The following is a 19,112-nucleotide window of genomic DNA, read 5'->3' on the forward strand; positions in this document are numbered from 1 at the left end:
CCTGTATGGGACTCTCTGTGCTTCCTGGACTTGATTAACTATTTCCTTTCCCACATTAGGGAAGTTTTCAACTATAATCTCTTCAAATATTTCCTCAGTCCCTTTCTTTTTCTCTTCTTCTGGGACCCCTATATGTTGGTGCGTTTAATGTTGTCCCTGAGGTTTCTGAGACTGTCCTCAATTCTTTCCATTCTTTTTTCTTTATCTACTCTGTGGTAGTTATTTCCACTATTTTATCTTCCAGGTCACTTATCCATTCTTCCACTTCAGTTATTCTGCTACTGATTCCTTCTAGAGAATTTTTAATTTCATTTAATGTGTTGTTCATATTGTTTGTTTACTCTTTAGTTCTTCTAGGTCCTTTTTAAACGTTTCTTGTATTGTCTCCATTGAATTTCCAGGATTTTGAACATATTTACTATCATTACTCTGAATTCTTTTTCAGGTAGATTGCCTATTTCCTCTTCATTTGTTTGGTCTGGTGGGGTTTGACCTTGCTCCTTCATCTGCTGTTTCTCTGTCTTCTCATTTTGCTTAACTTACTGTGTATGGGGTCTCCTTTTCACCGGCTGCAGGTTCGTAGGTCCTGTTGTTTTTGGTGTCTGTCCCCAGTGACTAAAGTTGGTTCAGTGGGTGTGTAGGCTTCCTGGTGGAGGGGACTGGTGTCTGTGTTCTGGTGAATGAAGCTGGATCTTGTCTTTCTGGTGGGCAGGACCGCATTTGTTGGTGTGTTTTGGGGTGTCTGGGATCTTATTATGATTTTAGGCAGCCTCTCTGCTAATGGGTGGGGTTGTTTTCCTGTCTTGCTAGTTGTTTGGCATAGGGTGTCCAGCACTGTAGCTTGCTGGTTGTTGAGTAGAGCTGGGTCTTAGCTTTGAGATGGAGACCTCTGGGAGAGTTTTTGCTGTTTAATATTACATGTGGCCTGGTGGTCTCTAGTGGACCAGTTTCCTGAACTCGCCTCTCCCACCTCAAATGCACAGGCCTGATACCTGCTGGAGGACCAAGACCCTGTCAACCACACAGCCCAGAAGAAAAGGGAGAGAAAGAGAAAGAAAATAAAAAGAAAAAGAAAGAAAGAAAGAAAGAAAGGAAGGAAGGAAGGAAGGAAATAAAGTTATTAAAATAAAATATATTTATTAAAAAAAAATGAAAGAAGAGAGCAACCAAACCAAAGAACAAATCCTCCAATGAAAACAAGCACTAAAAAGTGTACTTAATAAAAGAAAAAAACAAAAAAACGGGCAGACAGAACCCTATGACAAAAGGTAAAAGCAAAGTTATACAGACAAAATCACACAAAGAAGCTTAAACATACACATTCACAAAAAGAGAAAAAGAAAATAATATATATATCATTGCTGCCAAAGTCTACCACCTCAATTCTGTGATGATCCATCGTCAATTCAAGTATTCCATGGATGCAGGTACATCAAGTTGATTGTGGAGATTTAATCCGCTGCTCCTGAGGCTGCTGGGAGAGATTTCCCTTTCTCTTATTTGTTCGCACAGCTCCTGGGGTTTGGCTTTGGATTTGGCCCCGCCTGTGCGTGTAGGTTGCCTGAGTTTTTCCGCTCATACAGGACGGGGTTAAAGTATCAACTGATTAGGGGGCTCCGCCTCACTCAGGCGGGGGTGGGAGTGGGGAGGGAGGGGTGCGGATGTGGGGCGAGCCTGTGGCAGCAGAGGCTGGCATGACATTGCACCAGCCTGAGTTGCGCCGTGTGTTCTCTTGGGGAAGCTGTCCCTGGATCTCAGGACCTTGGCAGTGGGGGGCTGCACAGGTTCCCAGGAGGGGAGGTGTGGATAGTGACCTGTGCTCGCACACAGCCTTCTTGGTGGCTGCAGCAGCAGCCTTTAGCATCTCATGCCCGTCTCTGGTGTCTGCGCTGATAGCCGTGGCTCGCGCCCGTCTCTGGAACTCGTTTAGACAGCGCTCTGAATCCCCTGTCCTCGCACGCCCTGAAACACTTGTATCTTACCTCTTAGGCAGGTCCAGACTTTTTCCTGGACTCCCTCCTGTTTGTCTGTAGCACACTAGCCCCCTTCAGGCTGTGTTCACGCAGCCAACCCCAGTCCTCTCCCTGGGATCTGATCTCCGAATCCCAAGCCTCCGCCCCCATCCCCCGCCCGTCCCGGCGGGTGAGCAGACAAGCCTCTCAGACTGGTGAGTGCTGGTCGGCACTGATCCTCTGTGCAGGAATTTCTCCACTTTACCCTCTGCACCCCTCTTGCTGTGCTTTCCTCCGTGGCTCTGAAACATCCCCCCCTCCGCCACCTGCAGTCTCCGCCAGTCCACAGTGAAGGGGCTTCCTAGTGTGTGGAAACCTTTCCTCCTTCATTGCTCCCTCCCAGTGGTGCAGGTCCTGTCCCTATACTTTTGTCTCTGTTTTTTCTTTTATCTTTTGCCCTACCCAGGTATGTGGGGAGTTTCTTGCCTTTTGGGAGGTCTGAGGTCTTCTGTCAGCGTTCAGTAGGTGTTCTGTAGGAGTTGTTCCACATGTGGGTGTATTTCTGATGTATTTGTGGGGAGGAAGGCGATCTTGACGTCTCACTTCTGCCATCTTGAGGGTCTCTGTATGGTATTTTATATAAGGGACTGGAGCGTCCGTGAATTTTGGTATCAGTGGGGGTCCTGGAACCAATCCTTCCTAGGGCTAATGAGGGGTGCCCTCATTATTTCCAACAGGATTGCTGGGTTTCCCTTCATATTGGGCCATTATAGGGAGGTCACAGAATGTAAGGAGCCAGGTCAATTTGACCAGTGGCTTTATATAACCAGATCAATCGATCTAGTGGCTTTTTTTTTTTTTCACCTTTTAAACTTTAACTTGAACCACAAAATACAAGGGTGATTACAGATTAAATCAATAAGCAAGGATTACTTTAAGTAAATACCCCTCACATCATTGTTACATTTGGTGAATATCCCTTACATACATTCTTCTACTAATTACTCCTTTTAAAACCTGGCTACTTGTTTTACATTCTTCTAAATTATCATGTACAACTTTCTACACTGATTTTTCCAACTACCAAAATATTTTTATGTATTACAGAAATTCAATATATTAGTCAATATATTCTTTTTTTTTAACATCTTTATTGGAGTATAATTGCTTTACAATGGTGTGTTAGTTTCTGCTTTATAACAAAGTGAGTCAGTTATACATAAACATATGTTCCCATATCTCTTCCCTCGTGCGTCTCCCTCCCTCCCACCCTCCCTATCCCACCCCTCCAGGCAGTCACAAAGCACCGAGCTGATATCCCTGTGCTATGCGGCTGCTTCCCACTAGCTATCTACCTTATATTTGTTAGTATATATATGTCCATGCCTCTCTCGCTTTGTCACAGCTCACCCTTCCCCCTCCTCATATCGTCAAGTCCGTTCTCCAGTAGGTCTGTGTCTTTATTCCTGTCTTAGCCCTATGTTCTTCATGACATTTTTGTTCTTAAATTCCATATATATGTGTTAGCATACGGTATTTGTCTTTCTCTTTCTGACTGACTTCACTCTGTATGACAGACTCTAGTTCTATCCACCTCATTACAGATAGCTCAATTTCGTGTCTTTTTATGGCTGAGTAATATTCCATTGCATATACGTGCCACATCTTCTTTATCCATTCATCCGATGATGGGCACTTAGGTTGTTTCCATCTCCGGGCTATTGTAAATAGAGCTGCAATGAAAATTTTGGTACATGACTCTTTTTGAATTTTGGTTTTCTCAGGGTATATGCCCAGTAGTGGGATTGCTGGGTCATATGGTAGTTCTATTTGTAGTTTTTTAAGGAACCTCCATACTGTTCTCCATAGTGGCTGAACCAATTCACATTCCCACCAGCAGTGCAAGAGTGTTCCCTTTTCTCCACACTCTCTCCAGCATTTATTGTTTCTAGATTTTTTGATGATGGCCTTTCTGACTGGTGTGATATGATATCTCATTGTAGTTTTGATTTGCATTTCTCTAATGATTAATGATGTTGAGCATTCTTTCATGTGTTTGTTGGCAGTCTGTACATTTTCTTTGGAGAAATGTCTATTTAGGTCTTCTGCCCATTTTTGCGTTGGGTTGTTTGTTTTTTTGTTATTGAGCTGCATGAGCTGCTTGTAAATTTTGGAAATTAGTCCTTTGTCAGTTGCTTCATTTGCAAATATTTTCTACCATTCTGAGGGTTGTCATTTGGTCTTGTTTATGGTTTCCTTTGCTGTGCAAAAGCTTTTAAGTTTCATTAGGTCCCATTTGTTTATTTTTGTTTTTATTTCCATTTCTCTAGGAGGTGGGTCAAAAAGGATCTTGCTGTGATTTATGTCATAGAGTGTTCTGCCTATGTTTTCCTCTAAGAGTTTGATAGTTTCTGGCCTTACATTTAGGTCTTTAATCCATTTTGAGTTTATTTTTGTGTATGGTGTTAGGGAGTGTTCTAATTTCATACTTTTACATGTACCTGTTCAGTTTTCCCAGCACCGCTTATTGAAGAGGCTGTCCTTTCTCCACTGTACATTCCTGCCTCCTTTATCAAAGATAAGGTGACCATATGTGCGTGGGTTTATCTCTGGGCTTTCTATCCTGTTCCATTGATCTATATTTATGTTTTTGTGCCAGTACCCTACTGTCTTGATTACTGTAGCTTTGTAGTATAGTCTGAAGTCCGGGAGCTTGATTCCTCCAGCTCCGTTTTTTGTTCTCAAGATTGCTTTGGCTATTCGGGGTCTTTTGTGTTTCCATACAAATTGTGAAATGTTTTGTTCTAGTTCTGTGAAAAATGCCATTGGTAGTTTAATCAGGATTGCATTGAATCTGTAGAGTGCTTTGGGTAGTAGAGTCATTTTGACAATGTTGATTCTTCCAATCCAAGAACATGGTATATCTCTCCATCTATTTGTATCACCTTTAATTTGTTTCATCAGTGTCTTATAATTTTCTGCATACAGGTCTTTTGTCTCCTTAGGTAGATTTATTCCTAGGTATTTTATTCTTGATCCAGTGGCTTTTACCAGCCCACGTCTTCATATTGGTTCACAGAATGGTTCCTGCTCTTCTCTGAGAATTGAATGAAGGTTCAGTTCCATTTGGACAACACATGCTAAGAAAAACTATATTGGGGTAAGGAGTCATCTAACTGAATCCCTGCAGTAATGGACATATTATAGTTCATTAATCCTTTTAGCGAGTAAATAATAAGGACTTACTATATACCAAATTTTATGTGCATGTTAGAGCTTTAGAAGTATGACAATGAACAGGAATTTTTCCACACCTTTTAAGGATTTTGTCAACCATAAATAAAGAGGTAAACTGGAGCAAGCTCAAATTACCAGAAATTGAGTTTATTTGAAAATAGCAGAGGAACTGCAATTCAGGAAACGTGCGCTGCAGCAACTTACAGGTGAGTCCATGAGGATTTGGGGCAGGCTACATTTATGGGCAACAGTGTGAAGAGGGAGAAGTCCAGCCAGAGTTCAGGCAGTAAGTTCACTGGCTTGAGGGTGGGACAGATTCTTAGCAAATGATCATTGGTCAGGAGATGTCTTGGTTTTCAGTAAATCAGACATATACAGAAATCAGTCTCAGTTCTTAAGTTCCAGTCTTCTGAGGGTAGATGTATGAGATTCTCCATTTCATATCATCTGGTTCCATTTTGGATTGAAATTCTTTCACAATTTCATAATCATATGAGAGATATGCAAAAAGGCAGTTATTATGCAATGTGCTGGTCACTCACAATGACGAAAGCAGGGGTCTGTGCAATCAGAAGAGGATCCCATACTGTAGGGAGTTGGATAAAGAAGGTGGTGATGGAAGGGAGGAACAAAATGGAAGGAATGAAATACAGGGGCGAGTATTCCTGGTGAAAGTAATGGCGTGCACGTAGGACAGAGAGAAACAAGAACACAGCGGGGTTGGAGAGGTAGTGGGTGGGAGTTCAGCACTCCTGGAATGCGCTTGTACAGCAGCACCGAAATGCATTCTGCCTCTGGAATTAGGGCAACTGCTGGTCTTACACTGCTTCTCAGCGTACTCACCTAACAACATGTTAAAAATAATTTATGTTCAAAATGCCTACCAAGTACCTTGCTTCAGAAATAAATGGATGGAGAAAAGTGTTCTGGTTACTATGCTATATAAGAAACTGCCCCAAAGGTAGTGGCTTAAAATGACAATTATTTTATTTTGTTTACAGATTGTGTAGGTCAAGAGCTCATACAGGAGTGATGAGGAACCCTGTCACACATCTGTGGCCTAAGGCTATCTCCTGTTGAGTGTAGAATCTGTCTTGTGGTGGACCACTTGATCTGTGTAGTGTGCATGGGGCAAGCAGCGGCAAGAGTCTTCTTGGAGGCAAACTTCCTCCTCTGGTTACCTTGGTCTAGCCCGTTCAACTGGGCCTTGCATGACCTTCCAGTTACAGAACCCCTGTTTAGCACCAAGTGTCTTGTCTGGGCCTTTATTCTCACTCTAAACCAGATTTTATGAATGGACTTTTGTGAATGGACTGATCTCCTGAGGCCACAGTGGCCCCTCTTGACTACCTTTCTCTCCTGTTAGCTCACAGGAACTAGAGTCTGTATCCCTGTTAGATTCCTGAGAGTTCTCAAACTTCTCAGTTTTTTTCTTTTCTTCTACCACCCCAGCAAAATTTGAAGAAGCTTATCAAGGGTGAGAGTAGAACCATGTCTTATAGGTTTCTTTTAAAATTTTTACTTAAAAATGATTTACTTAATTTTTGAATATGCAATGCATTCACATAGATCAGAATTCTAAGATGAAAGTAAATAAATCATTAGGATACCTTCCACATTGTCATGTGCCTCATAAATCTCTCCAGTTTTTCTACTACAGGATCTCAAAATAGTCACTGAATTTTAACAGTCAAGTTCAAGTCCTAGCAAAGTACACTTAGCACATGGGATGAAAGATAATGAACCTAATATATCAGGGCCCCTCTCTTGCTTGAACCCTGTCTTAGCCTGTTCAGGTTGCTATAACAAACTACCCTAGACTGGGTGACTTATAAACAACAGAAATGTCTCATAGTTCTGGACGCTAAAAAGTCTGAGATTAAGGTGCCAGCAGGTTTGATGTCTGCTCAGATCCTGCCTCCTGGTTCACAGCTGTCTTTTCACTGTGTCCTCACATGTGGCAGGGGGAAGAGAACTCTCTGGGGTCTCTTTTATAAAGACACTAGTCCCATTCATGCAGGCTCCTTAATGACCTAACTACCTTCCAAAAGCACCACCTCTTAACACAATTATATTGGGAGTTAGGATTTAACATATGAATTTTGGGGAGACATAAACATTCAGTCTATAGCAGGCCCATTCCAGGTCATCTTCTAGGAGCACTATTAATATGTTGATATGCCTTGTAAAAGTTGCAGTCATAATACATTTTAACCACATCAGTTAAGTCGATTGTGTCTTTTAACTCCAGAACCTGCTGGACCAGAGTTATTGCAATGTAAAAGTGCTCCATATATGGCACAAGGAATTGAACATATATATGGAGCGGGGAACCATTATAGTGGTGGAAGAGACAGCCTGTTAATAAGAATATTGTGTTATTTTTCTGGATTTTGTGATGGTTATAGTGTCTGTCAGCCCTTTTACGTTTGTAATTTTCCATATTTTGCCATTTTCTAAACCCTTTGTTACCCACTTTTTAATTTGTTATTTTGTGTCCTTTTTTCTTAGGTTCCCCAAATTATAAGAGCTTTTGATCCCACAAAATATTGATCCTCTCCTATATAAATAGCAGGCAGGTGTCTCACTACTTTGCTTTAGTTGTGGTTTGCCCATCTGTCCAGGGTGAATGACCCAAACAATAGAAGGACAGTCTTTGTTTCTCACTGTAAAGTCTTGGCACTTTCTTGGCTCTTGTCCAATTCACCAGACCACAATCTCCGTCATTACTGTTAACAGCAACAGATTAAAATGCAACCATTAAACGTCATCTTGGAGAGACCTTCAAGATGGCGGAGGACTAAGACGTGGAGATCACCTTCCTCCCCACAGATACATCAGAAATACATCTACATGTGGAACAACTTCAACAGAACACCTACTGAACGCTGGCAGAAGACCTCAGACCTCCCAAAAGGCAAGAAACTTCCTATGTACCTGGGTAGGGCAAAAGAAAAAAGAAAAAACAAAGACAAAAGAATAGGGACAGAACCTGCAACTCTGGGAGGGAGCTGTGAAGGAGGAAAAGTTTCCACACACTAGGAAGACCTTTCACTGGCAGAGACGAGGGGTCGTGGGGGAGAAGCTTCGGACACACAGAGAAGAGCGCAGCAAGATGGGTGCAGAGGGCAAAGGGGAGAGATTCCAGCACAGAGGATCGCTGCTGACCAGCGCTTACCAGCCCGAGAGGCTTGTCTGCTCACCCGACGGGGCAGGCGGGGGCTGGGAACTGAGGCTCGGGCTTCGGAGGTCAGACCCCAGGGAGAGGACTGGGGTTGGCTGTGTGAACACAGCCTGAAGGGGGCTAGTGCACCACAGCTAGCCGGGAGGGAGTCCGGGAAAAAGTCTGGACCTGCCTAAGAGGCAAGAGACAAGTGTTTCAGGGTGTGCGAGGACAGGGGATTCAGAGCACCACCTAAATGAGCTCCAGAGACGGGCGTGAGCCATGGCTATCAACGTGGACACAAGAGACAGGCATGAAATGCTAAGGGTGTTGCTGCAGCCACCAAGAAGCCTATGTGCAAGCACAGGTCATTAACCACACATCCCCTCCCAGGAGCCTGTGCACCACTGCCAGCATCCCGTGATCCAGGGACAGCTTCCCCAGGACAACACACAGCGTGCCTCAGGCTGTTGCAATGTCATGCTGGCCTCTGCAGCTTTAGGCTTGCCCCGCATCCCATATCCCTCCCTCCCCCTGGCCTGAGTGAGCCAGAGCCCCCTAATCAGCTGCTACATTAACCCCGTCCTTTCTGAGCAAAGAACAGACACCCTCAGGCAACCTACATGCAGAGGTGGGACCAAATCCAAAGCTGAACCCCAGGAGCTGTGAGAACAAAGAAGAGAAAGGGAAATCTCTCCCAGCAGCCTCAGGAGCAGTGGATTAAATCTCCACAATCAACTTGATGTACCCTGCATCTGTGGAATACATGAATAGACAACGAATCAACCCAAAATTGAGGCGCTGGACTTTGGAAGCAACTGTAGACTTGGGGTTTGCTTTCTGCATCTAATATGTTTCTGGTTTTATATTTATCCTAGTTTAGTATTTAGAGTTTATTATCATTGGTAGATTTGTTTATTGATTTGGTTGCTCTCTTCCTTTTTTTTTATATATAGATATACATATTTTTTTCCTTTTTATCTTTTTGAGAGTGTGTATGTTTATGCTTCTTTGTGTGATTTTGTCTGTATAGCTTGGCTTTTACCATTTGTCCTAGGTTTCCATCTGTCTTTTATTTTTTTTTTTGGATAGTTTTTAGCACTTGTTATCGCTGTTGGATTTCTTTTTCAGTTTTGTTGCCCTCTTTCTTTCTTTTTTACTCCTTTTAATTTTTTTAATGTTTAATAATTTTTTAATTTTTTTGTTTTAATAACTATTTTACTTTTTAAATTTTTTTTCTCTCTTTCTTTCTTTTCTTCTCCCTTTTCTTCTGAGTCCTGTGGCTGACAGTGTCTTGGTGCTCCGGCCAGGTGTCAGGCCTGTGCCTCTGAGGTGGGAGAGCACAGTTCAGGACATTGGTCCACAAGAGACCTCCCAGCTCCATGTAATATTAAATTGCGAAAGCTCTCCTGGAGATCTCCATCTCAGCGCTAAGATCCAACTCCACTCAAAGACCAGCAAGCTACAGTGCTGGACAACCTATGCCAAACAACTAGCAAGACAGGAACACACCCCCACCCATTAGCAGAGAGTCTGCCAGGAATCATAATAAGGTCACAGACAAACCAAAACACAGCACCGGACGTGGTCCTGCCCACCAGAAAGACAAGATCCAGCCTCAACCACCAGAACACAGGCACCGATCCCCTCCACCAGGAAACCTACACAACCCACAGAACCAATCTCACCCACTGGGGGCAGACGCCAAAAACAATTGGAACTATGAACCTGCACCCTGTGAAAAGGAGACCCCAAACACAGTAATTTAAACAAAATGAGAAGACAGAGGAACACACAGCAGATAAAGGAGCAAGGTAAACACCCAGCAGACCAAACAAATAAGAGGAAATAGGAAGTCTACCTGAAAAAGAATTTAGAGTAGTGATAGTAAAGATGATGCAAAATCTTGGAAATAGAATGGAGAAAATACAAGAAATGTTTAACAAGGACCTAGAAGAACTAAAGAGCAAAGAAACAATGAGGAACAACACAATAAATGAAATTAAAAATTCTCTTGAAGGGTCAATAGCAGAATAACTGAGGCAGAAGAATGGATAAGTGACCTGGAAGATAAAACAGTGGAAATAACTACCGTAGAGCAGAATAAAGAATGGAAAGAATATGAGGACAGACTCAGAGACTTCTGGGAAAATATTAAATGCACCAACATTCAAAATAAAGGGTTCCCAGAAAAGAAGAGAAAAAGGAAGGGAATGAGAAAATATTTGAAGAGCTTATACTTCAAAACTTCCCTAATGTGGGAAAGTAAATTGTCAGTCAAGTTAAGGAAGAGCAGACAGTCCCATGTAGAATAAATCCAAGGAGAAACGTGCCAATACACATATAATCAAAGTTTCAAACATTAAATACAAAGAAAAAATATTAATAGCAGCAAGGGGAAAACAACAAATAACACACAAGGGAATCCCCATAAGTTTAACAGCTGGTCTTTCCGCAGAAAATCTGCAAGACAGAATGGAGCGGCAGGACATATTTAAAGTGATGAAAGGGAACAACCTACGACCAAGATTACTCTACCCAGTAAGGACCTCATTCAGATTCACAGAAAACATGAAACTTTGCAGACAAGCAAAAGCTAAGAGAATTCAGCACCACCAAACCAACTTTACAACAAATGCTGAAGGAACTTCTCTAAGCAGGAAACACAAGAGGAGGAAAAGACCTACAATAACAAACCCAAAACAATTAAGAAAATGATAATAGGAACATACATATCAATAATTACCTTAAATGTAAATAGATAAAATGCTCCTACCAAAAGACATAGACTGGCTGAATGGATACAAAAACAAGACCCGTATATATGCTGTCTACAAGAGACCAACTTCAGACCTAGGGACACATATAGACTGAAAGTAAGGGGAACGAAAAAGATATTCCATGCAAATGGAAATCAGAAGAAAGCTGGAGTAGCAATTCTCATATCAGACAAAATAAACTTTAAAAGAAAGACTATTACAAGAGACAAAGAAGGACACTACATAATGATCAAGGGATCAATCCAAGAACAAGATATAACAATTATAAATATTTATGCACCCAACATAGGAGCACCTCAATACATAAGGTAGATGCTAGCAGCCATAAAAGGGGAAATCGGGGCTTCCCTGGTGGCACAGTGGTTGAGAGTCCCCCTGCCGATGCAGGGGACATGGGTTCGTGCCCCGGTCCGGGAAGTTCCCACATGCCGTGGAGCAGCTGGGCCCATGAGCCATGGCCACTGAGCCTGCGCATATGGAGCCTGTGCTCCGCAACAGGAGAGGCCACAAGAGTGAGAGGCCCGTGTACCACAAAAAAAAAAAAAAAGAAAGAAAAAATCCTCAACATAATAGTAGCAAAAAGAATCCAACAGCGCATTAAAGGATCATACACCATGATCAAGTGGGGTCTATCCCAGGAATGCAAGGATTCTTCAGTATATGCAAATCAATCAATGTGATAAACCATATTAACAAACTGAAGGAGAAAAATCTTTTGATCATCTCAATCGATGCAGAAAAAGCTTTTGACAAAATTCAACATGCATTTATGATAAAAAAAACCCTCCAGAAAGTAGGCATAGAGGGAACTTACCTCAACATAATAAAGGCCATATATGACAAACCCACAGCCAACATCATTCTCAATGGTGAAAAATTGAAACCATTTCCTCTAAGATCAGGAACAAGGCAAGGTTGTTGACTCTCACCACTATTATTCAACAGAGTTTTGGAAGTTTTAGCCACAGCAATCAGAGAAGAAGAAGAAATAAAAGGAATCCAGATCGGAAAAGAAGAAATAAAGCTGTCACTGTTTGCATATGACATGAAACTATACAAGAGATTCCTAAAGATGCTATCAGAAAACTACTAGAGCTAATCAATGAATATGGTAAAGTTGCAGGATACAAAATTAATGCACAAAAATCTCTTGCATTGCTATACACTAATGATGAAAAATCTGAAAGAGATATTAAGGAAGCACTCCCATTTACCATTGCAATGAAAAGAATGAAATACCTAGGAATAAACCTACCTAATGAGACAAAAGACCTCTACGCACAAAACTGTAAGACACTGATGAAAGATATTAAAGATGATACAAACAGATGGAGAGATATAAAATGTTGTTGGAATGGAGGAATCAACATTGTGAAAATGACTATACTACCCAAAGCAATCTACAGATTCAATGCAATTCCTATCAATCTACCAATGGCATTTTTCACAGAACTAGAACAAAAACTTTCACAATTTGTATGGAAACACAAAAGACCCCAAATAGCCAAAGCAATCTTGAGAAAGAAAAACGGAGCTGGAGGAATCAGGCTCCCTGACTTCAGACTATACTACAAAGCTACTGTAATCAAGACATTATGGTACAGGGACAAAAACAGAAATATAGATCAATAGATCAGCATAGAAAGTCCAGAGATAAACCCATTTACATATGGTCACTTAATTTTTGATAAAGGAGGCAAGAATATACAATGGAGAAAAGACAGCCTCTTCAATAAGTGGTGCTGGGAAATCGGGACAGCTACATGTAAAAGAACGAAATCAGAACACTCCCTAACACCATACACAAAAATAAACTCAAAATGGATTAAAGACCTAAATGTAAGGCCAGACACTATAAAACTCTTAGAGGAAAACATAGGCAGAACACTCTGAGACATAAATCACAGCAAGATCCTTTTTGACCCACCTCCTAGAGAAATGGAAATAAAAACAAAAATAAACAAATGGGACCTAATGAAACTTAAAAGCTTTTGCACAGCAAAGGAAACCATAAACAAGACGAAAAGACAACCCTCAGAATGGGAGAAAATATTTGCAAATGAAGTAACTGACAAAGGATTAGTCTCCAAAATTTACAAGCAGCTCATGCAGCTCAATATCAAAAAAACAAACAACACAATCCAAAAATGGGCAGGAGACCTAAAAAGACATTTCTCCAAAGAAGATATACAGACTGCCAACAAACACATGAAAGAATGCTCAACATCACTAATCATTAGAGGAATGCAAATCAAAACTACAAAGAGGTATCATCTCACACTGCTCAGAATGGCCATCATCTAAAAATCTACAAACAATAAATGCTGGTCAAAGTGTGGAGAAAAGGGAACCTCTTTCACTGATGGTGGGAATGAAATTGATACAGCCACTGTGGAGAACAGTATGGAGGTTCCTTAAGAAATAAAAATAAAACTACCATATGACCCAGCAATCCCACTCCTGGGCATATACCCTGAGAAAAGCATAATTCAAAAAGAGTCATGGGGCTTCCCTGGTGGCGCAGTGGTTGAGAGTCCGCCTGCCAATGCAGTGGACACGGATTCGTGCCCCAGTCTGGGAAGATCCCACATGCCGCGGAGTGGCTGGGCGCGTGAGCCATGGCCACTGAGCCTGCACGTCTGGAGCCTGTGTTCCACAACGGGAGAGGCCACAACAGTGAGAGGGCCACGTACCGCAAAAAAAAAAAAAAAAAAGTCATCAACCACAATGTTCATTGCAGCACTATTTACAATAGCCAGGACATGGACGCAACCTAAGTTTCCATCGAGAGATGAATGGATAAAGAAGATATGGTATATATATATACAATGGAATATTACTCAGCCATAAAAGGAAACGAAATTGAGTTATTTTTAGTGACGTGGATGGACCTTGAGTCTGTCATACAGAGTGATGTAAATCAGAAATAGAAAAGCAAATACCGTATGCTAACACATATATATGGAACCTAAAAAAAAAAAAGGTCTTGAAGAAACTAGGGGCAGGACAGTAATAAAGACACAGACGGGGCTTCCCTGGTGGCTCAGTGGTTGAGAATCCGCCTGCCAATGCAGGGGACACGGGTTCAAGCCCTGGTCTGGGAAGATCCCACATGCTGCGGAGCAGCTAGGCCCGTGAACCACAACTACTGAGCCTGTGCGTCTGGAGCTTGTGCTCCGCAACAAGAGAGGCCGCGTTAGTGAGAGGCCCACACACCACGATGAAGAGTGGCCCCCGCTTGCCACAACTAGAGAAAGCCCTCGTACAGAAACGAAGACCCAACACAGCCAAAAATTAATAAATAAATAATTATAATAAAGCAGTTCTTTGAAAAAAAAAAGACACAGACGTAGAGAATAGACTTAAGGACACGAGTGGGGGGAGGGTAAGCTGGGACGAAGTGAGGGAGTGGCGTGGACATATATACACTACCAAATGTAAAATAGATAGCTAGTGGGAAGCAGCCACATAGCACAGGGAGATTAGTTTGGTGCTTTGTGACCATTAGAGGGGTGGGATAGGGAGGGTGGGAGGGAGACGCTAGAGGGAGGGGATATAGGTATATATGCATGCATATAGCTGATTCACTCTGTTATAAAGCAGAAACGAACACACCATTGTAAAGCAATTATACTCCAATAAAGATGTTAAAAGAAAAAAGTCACCTTGGCTATGCCAATGCCTGAGTTAATGAGCTGAGAGAAGAAAAGGTCAAAAAGGAGAAACCTAAAGGCAATGTGAGTTGGGGGGTGAGACAGCTTCTCCTTTTCAGCACTTTCTCCGAAAACTTGGGTAGTTTTATTTCTCATTTGCTCAGCCATGTGTGCTCACTCTCTACTTTACCTTGAGAGGTGACTGTTAGACATGCACAAGAGTAGAACATGAAGGCCTCCAGATAAAGTAGACACTGACAGGACACACTGAGTCTAAGTCGTTTGTTTTCTTTGACAGGGCTTTACCAGGCTGGATGGAAGAAGAAAAGACCATCAGTAAAACAAATGGCTCAAGTGGAGTTATAAATCAACTCTGTACTCTTCAGAGCATTTATTCAACTGAAGACATACCCAATTAAGGACCTTATAGCTTTTTCTTTCCTTTTTGCTTACATGGAGAAATACCAGTTAATATATTTAAGTATCCCAAGGCAGAGGAGTATTGTTAAAAAAGAATACAATGTTATTGATTTCTCAAGACACCATCAGATATTGTAAGATTTGGAGTTAATAAAACATAATATGATTTCTTTTATAGGATTTTTATGTTTTACCAATCTTTATCACCCTTGTGTGTTTCATATTTCAAAGTGAGAGTATCCCACTAAGATCAACTGGATGGATCCTGATCCAAGTTACAAAAACCCATGGCCTTTATAGCCACATTGTCATTTTCCCCCAGTTATCTCTTTCTGTAGGCAAATAGCGTAGGGGGGTCCTTGGAGGAAGAGAACCAAGCATGGCTTTCTTGACATAAGAGAAGCCATTTTAGGCCTAAGCCATTTGGTGATCTAAGCCTGGCCATAATGCTTGACTTTGAACAGGTCTCAGTAATAAATGATCTTAAGGGGACAAAAGAATTCAGAAACAAAGGACTGTTACCAGGCGAGAGAAATAACAAGAGCAAAGATAATATGTCAGTTGTAAAGACTCCCAGTTCTCTTTCAATGGTAAAGACTAACCTAAAGCTCTGTCTTGGCTGTTTTGCAGAATTTAAATCTCAACAACCAGATCAATTGGAATCTAAGGGATGATGACAGTGACCTTTTCTGACCCTCATGACTTCAATCAACTAGAGCTTGGACTCTATCATCCAAGCCCCTTCATGAATATGCATGTACCAATAGCTTAAACTTCCCCAGTTTCGCTGTTCAGAGAGCCACTTCTTTGGGAAAAATCCCTGGTATTCTCCTTACTTGCAGCAAGTAATAAGTCCTTCTCCAGCAATCTGGCTTGGTTGTGTCTTTTGGCGACACCACCAAGAGGCTAACCCAGTTTTCAGGTAACATTTCTACATAATTGAGCCTAATTTATACTTATTCATATTTTTCTATATACACAGCATTTATTATATATACATAGTAAAATGTGATACATTGTATAAGAGGAAAGATTTGAGTAGCAAGGATTCCTAAGCTGGTTTGGGGAGAGGGTGAAGAAAACTTAGGAAGTCATCTGAGCTGGACTTTAAAGCTTTTTAAAGAAGGACCGGACTTCCCTGGTGGCACAGTGGTTGGGAGTCCGCCTGCCGATGCAGGGGACACAGGTTTGTGTCCCGGTCCGGGAAGATCCCACATGCCGCAGAGTGGCTGGGCCCGTGAGCCATGGCCGCTGAGCCTGCGTGTCCGGAGCCTGTGCTCCGCGGCGGGAGAGGCCACAGCGGTGAGAGGCCCGGGTACCGCAAATAAATAAATAAATAAATATATAAAGAACGGCCATGTCCGTTTGTTCTCCACTCTCTATGCATAGGAGTTTTTCTGGTACAGCAAAAGGATGTGGAAGTGGAAAAAATAAATTGTTTGGAGCAGAAATAATAGATAGACATCCTTAAAGGAGGAGGAAGGACAGATTAACATTTACTTTTTTTGAGGCCCTAAAATGTGCAAAAAATGCTCTTGAGTAGAATTGAAGGTAAATTTGAGGAATGGTGGTTAGTTGGTAAGTACGTCCACACCTGGCAGCTTCACAGTTTTCAGTTACATTCAAAAAGAGGTCATTTACTTGGAAAGAACCAGGTAGCTGGCAACATAATTGGGCTACAGCTGAAGCCCTTAAACCTCTAAACTACAATTTGTATGAGGAAATAAATTCCCTTTGTTATTTGCCACTGAAAGCAGCTGAGCTTTATGTCAGATAAGATACAGGTTAGAAGCAGAAGAAGTGACGAAGTCTCCCTGTTCTGCTCTAATGTGGTCTAAAGAATAAGGGCAATAGTAGCACCACCCTGGAACTTGTTAGAAAAAGCAAATTCTTGGGCCTCATCCCAGACCTACTAAATCTCTGGGGTGCACCCGGGGATCCTCAACAAGCTTCCCAGGTGACTTTTCAGCATGTTGAAATTTGAGAACCACTGCAGTCAGCTCCTTATTTGCGTTTCTAACAAGCCACAGGTGTAGCTGATGGCCTTGGAAGGCAGACCAGCTTTTGAGTAGCACCTCTGAAATACTCTGTTCCCTGAGTGGACATTGAGACAAACACTTCAGAGCTCTGAGGGATGCCTATGAAGCTTTTCTCCTCATCAGAGGTAAGTTCTAACTGTCAACTAATTCAAGCTGGTCTCTTTCCAAAAGAAGAGGTGAAGCAAGCAGTTGGGAGAATATTTCTTCTTTGTATCAGCAGATCGGTGATAAAGAAAAGTGTATCCTATTGTTACCGAAAGTGGGGTCGGGGTTGCTTGCTGCTCTAAAGCCAGTGAAGAGGCAGGGGGCGGGGAGGGCGGATTCATGTCCGAAGGCCAACTCCTCCACTGACGACCAGTGGGCAACAGCTTTTAAAGGGGAGTTTAGAGGTGTATAGGTGGAGGGAGGGGGCTACATGCAGAAATAGCATGGTCAGCTCTGACAGTCATCTTGGAATTGTTCATTCGGTGGTCTGATCAGCTTCATCTTGATTGTTTTAAGTACAGTTAATCTTCAGTTCCAGGGTCAGTTTATTTCCATTTTTTGAGGCCAGTTCTCGGAATTGTGGCAGCTTATGTCATGGCTGCAGTCTGGGCATCACGTAGTTAACTTCTTCCACCTGGTGCGGGTTTCAGTATCTACAAAACAGCTCAAGGATACAGCTCAGAATATCATCTATAACCTCTGAGGAGGAACTAAAGGTCCTTGACTTTGCTTAACGACCAAACTATTATTATTTTGTCTTGTTTGACTGGTTTCCTTTGTTTTTTGCATTTTCTCACCTCTCTGATTAAACTTATTTTTTGGCTCAAGTTTTTCTACAGACAAAAGGCAGGCTGAGGACGTGGTAGGGGGTGGGGAGGACCATATAGCGTCCTGGTTTGTTTCACTGTAGGTTCTTTGGCTTTTAGCAGCAGTGTGGGTCTCTAACGATTTTAAATTAGGAAAGGGTATTTAGTGGAAGGATTCTGAATAGTTCACAGATAGAGGAATCAGTTCAGCTTGTAACAGCAGCAATGTATGACCCTCCTCTTTTTAGTGCTGCTACTGGATAAATCAGTTACAACTATCTTGTGCTCTTGTGTGTCTTCACACAAGTGTGTAAGTGTGTCATTCCCAGTAGAAAAAGAGAGATTGCCCTAGCTTTGGGCCCCATGATCACCCATGTGTTCAAGAGAGCAGGGAACTACATGAATGTCAGACTTGTAAAAATCACATAGATGAAGCAGGCGAGATATTGTTCTTCCAAAGGAAGAGTTGCTGGACATACAAAAACACAGATGTCCACAATCATGTTTCTAATATAGACAGGTGAAGAAAAAGAGGCATGTATGGAATTAAAAGATTGTATAAGGAAGCCAAAAGCTGAGTTACAAGTGTGGACCAAAAAAATGCCACCTGCCACATCAGTAAACAAAGGATGTTGAGGCCATCAAGCCATCAGCCGTGCAGCCACCCCCAATTGTGCACCTTGAGGGGATTCAGGATGAAGAAAACCAGGATACTGGCCCCAGATGGTTAGGGTGCATATCAAAGGGATGATTTCAAGGAGCCCAGACTCTTGCATCTTCCCATACACAGAAAAGCACTAAATTCATTTACTTGAGATGTCTGGTTTTCTTTAATTAGCAGTAATCTTTTGATGTTCAACTACCTGGTTTTTTTTGTTTGTTTGAACTCCTGTGTATCCTGGCTCCTCCCTTACCTCTTTGGAGCAGTCCCTCAATGCTATCTGAGAGGCTGTCCTCTGGGCTTAAGTCCTCAGCAAGTTCGCTGAATAAAACATAATCAGGTTGTGCATTTTGCTTCAGTTGACATGAGAATGAAATTTGAGAAGCTATAATACTGATCTAATGGGCTGTATATAC

At 42.0% G+C, this 19,112-nt stretch overlaps 1 long non-coding RNA gene across 1 annotated transcript in view; it reads left to right on the plus strand.

Annotated features, from left to right (window-relative positions):
• Positions 1-16,020, plus strand: part of LOC138842799 (uncharacterized) — an 89,519-nt gene extending 73,499 nt beyond the window's left edge. The window contains exon 3 of the long non-coding RNA XR_011377678.1: positions 15,836-16,020. This is a non-coding gene — a long non-coding RNA (uncharacterized lncRNA). The remainder of the gene's footprint in view (positions 1-15,835) is intronic.
• The last annotated feature ends 3,092 nt before the right edge of the window (positions 16,021-19,112 follow it).

The sequence above is a fragment of the Globicephala melas genome, chromosome 8 (genome assembly GCF_963455315.2).
Source record: "Globicephala melas chromosome 8, mGloMel1.2, whole genome shotgun sequence".
NCBI classification, from domain to species: Eukaryota; Metazoa; Chordata; class Mammalia; order Artiodactyla; family Delphinidae; genus Globicephala; species Globicephala melas.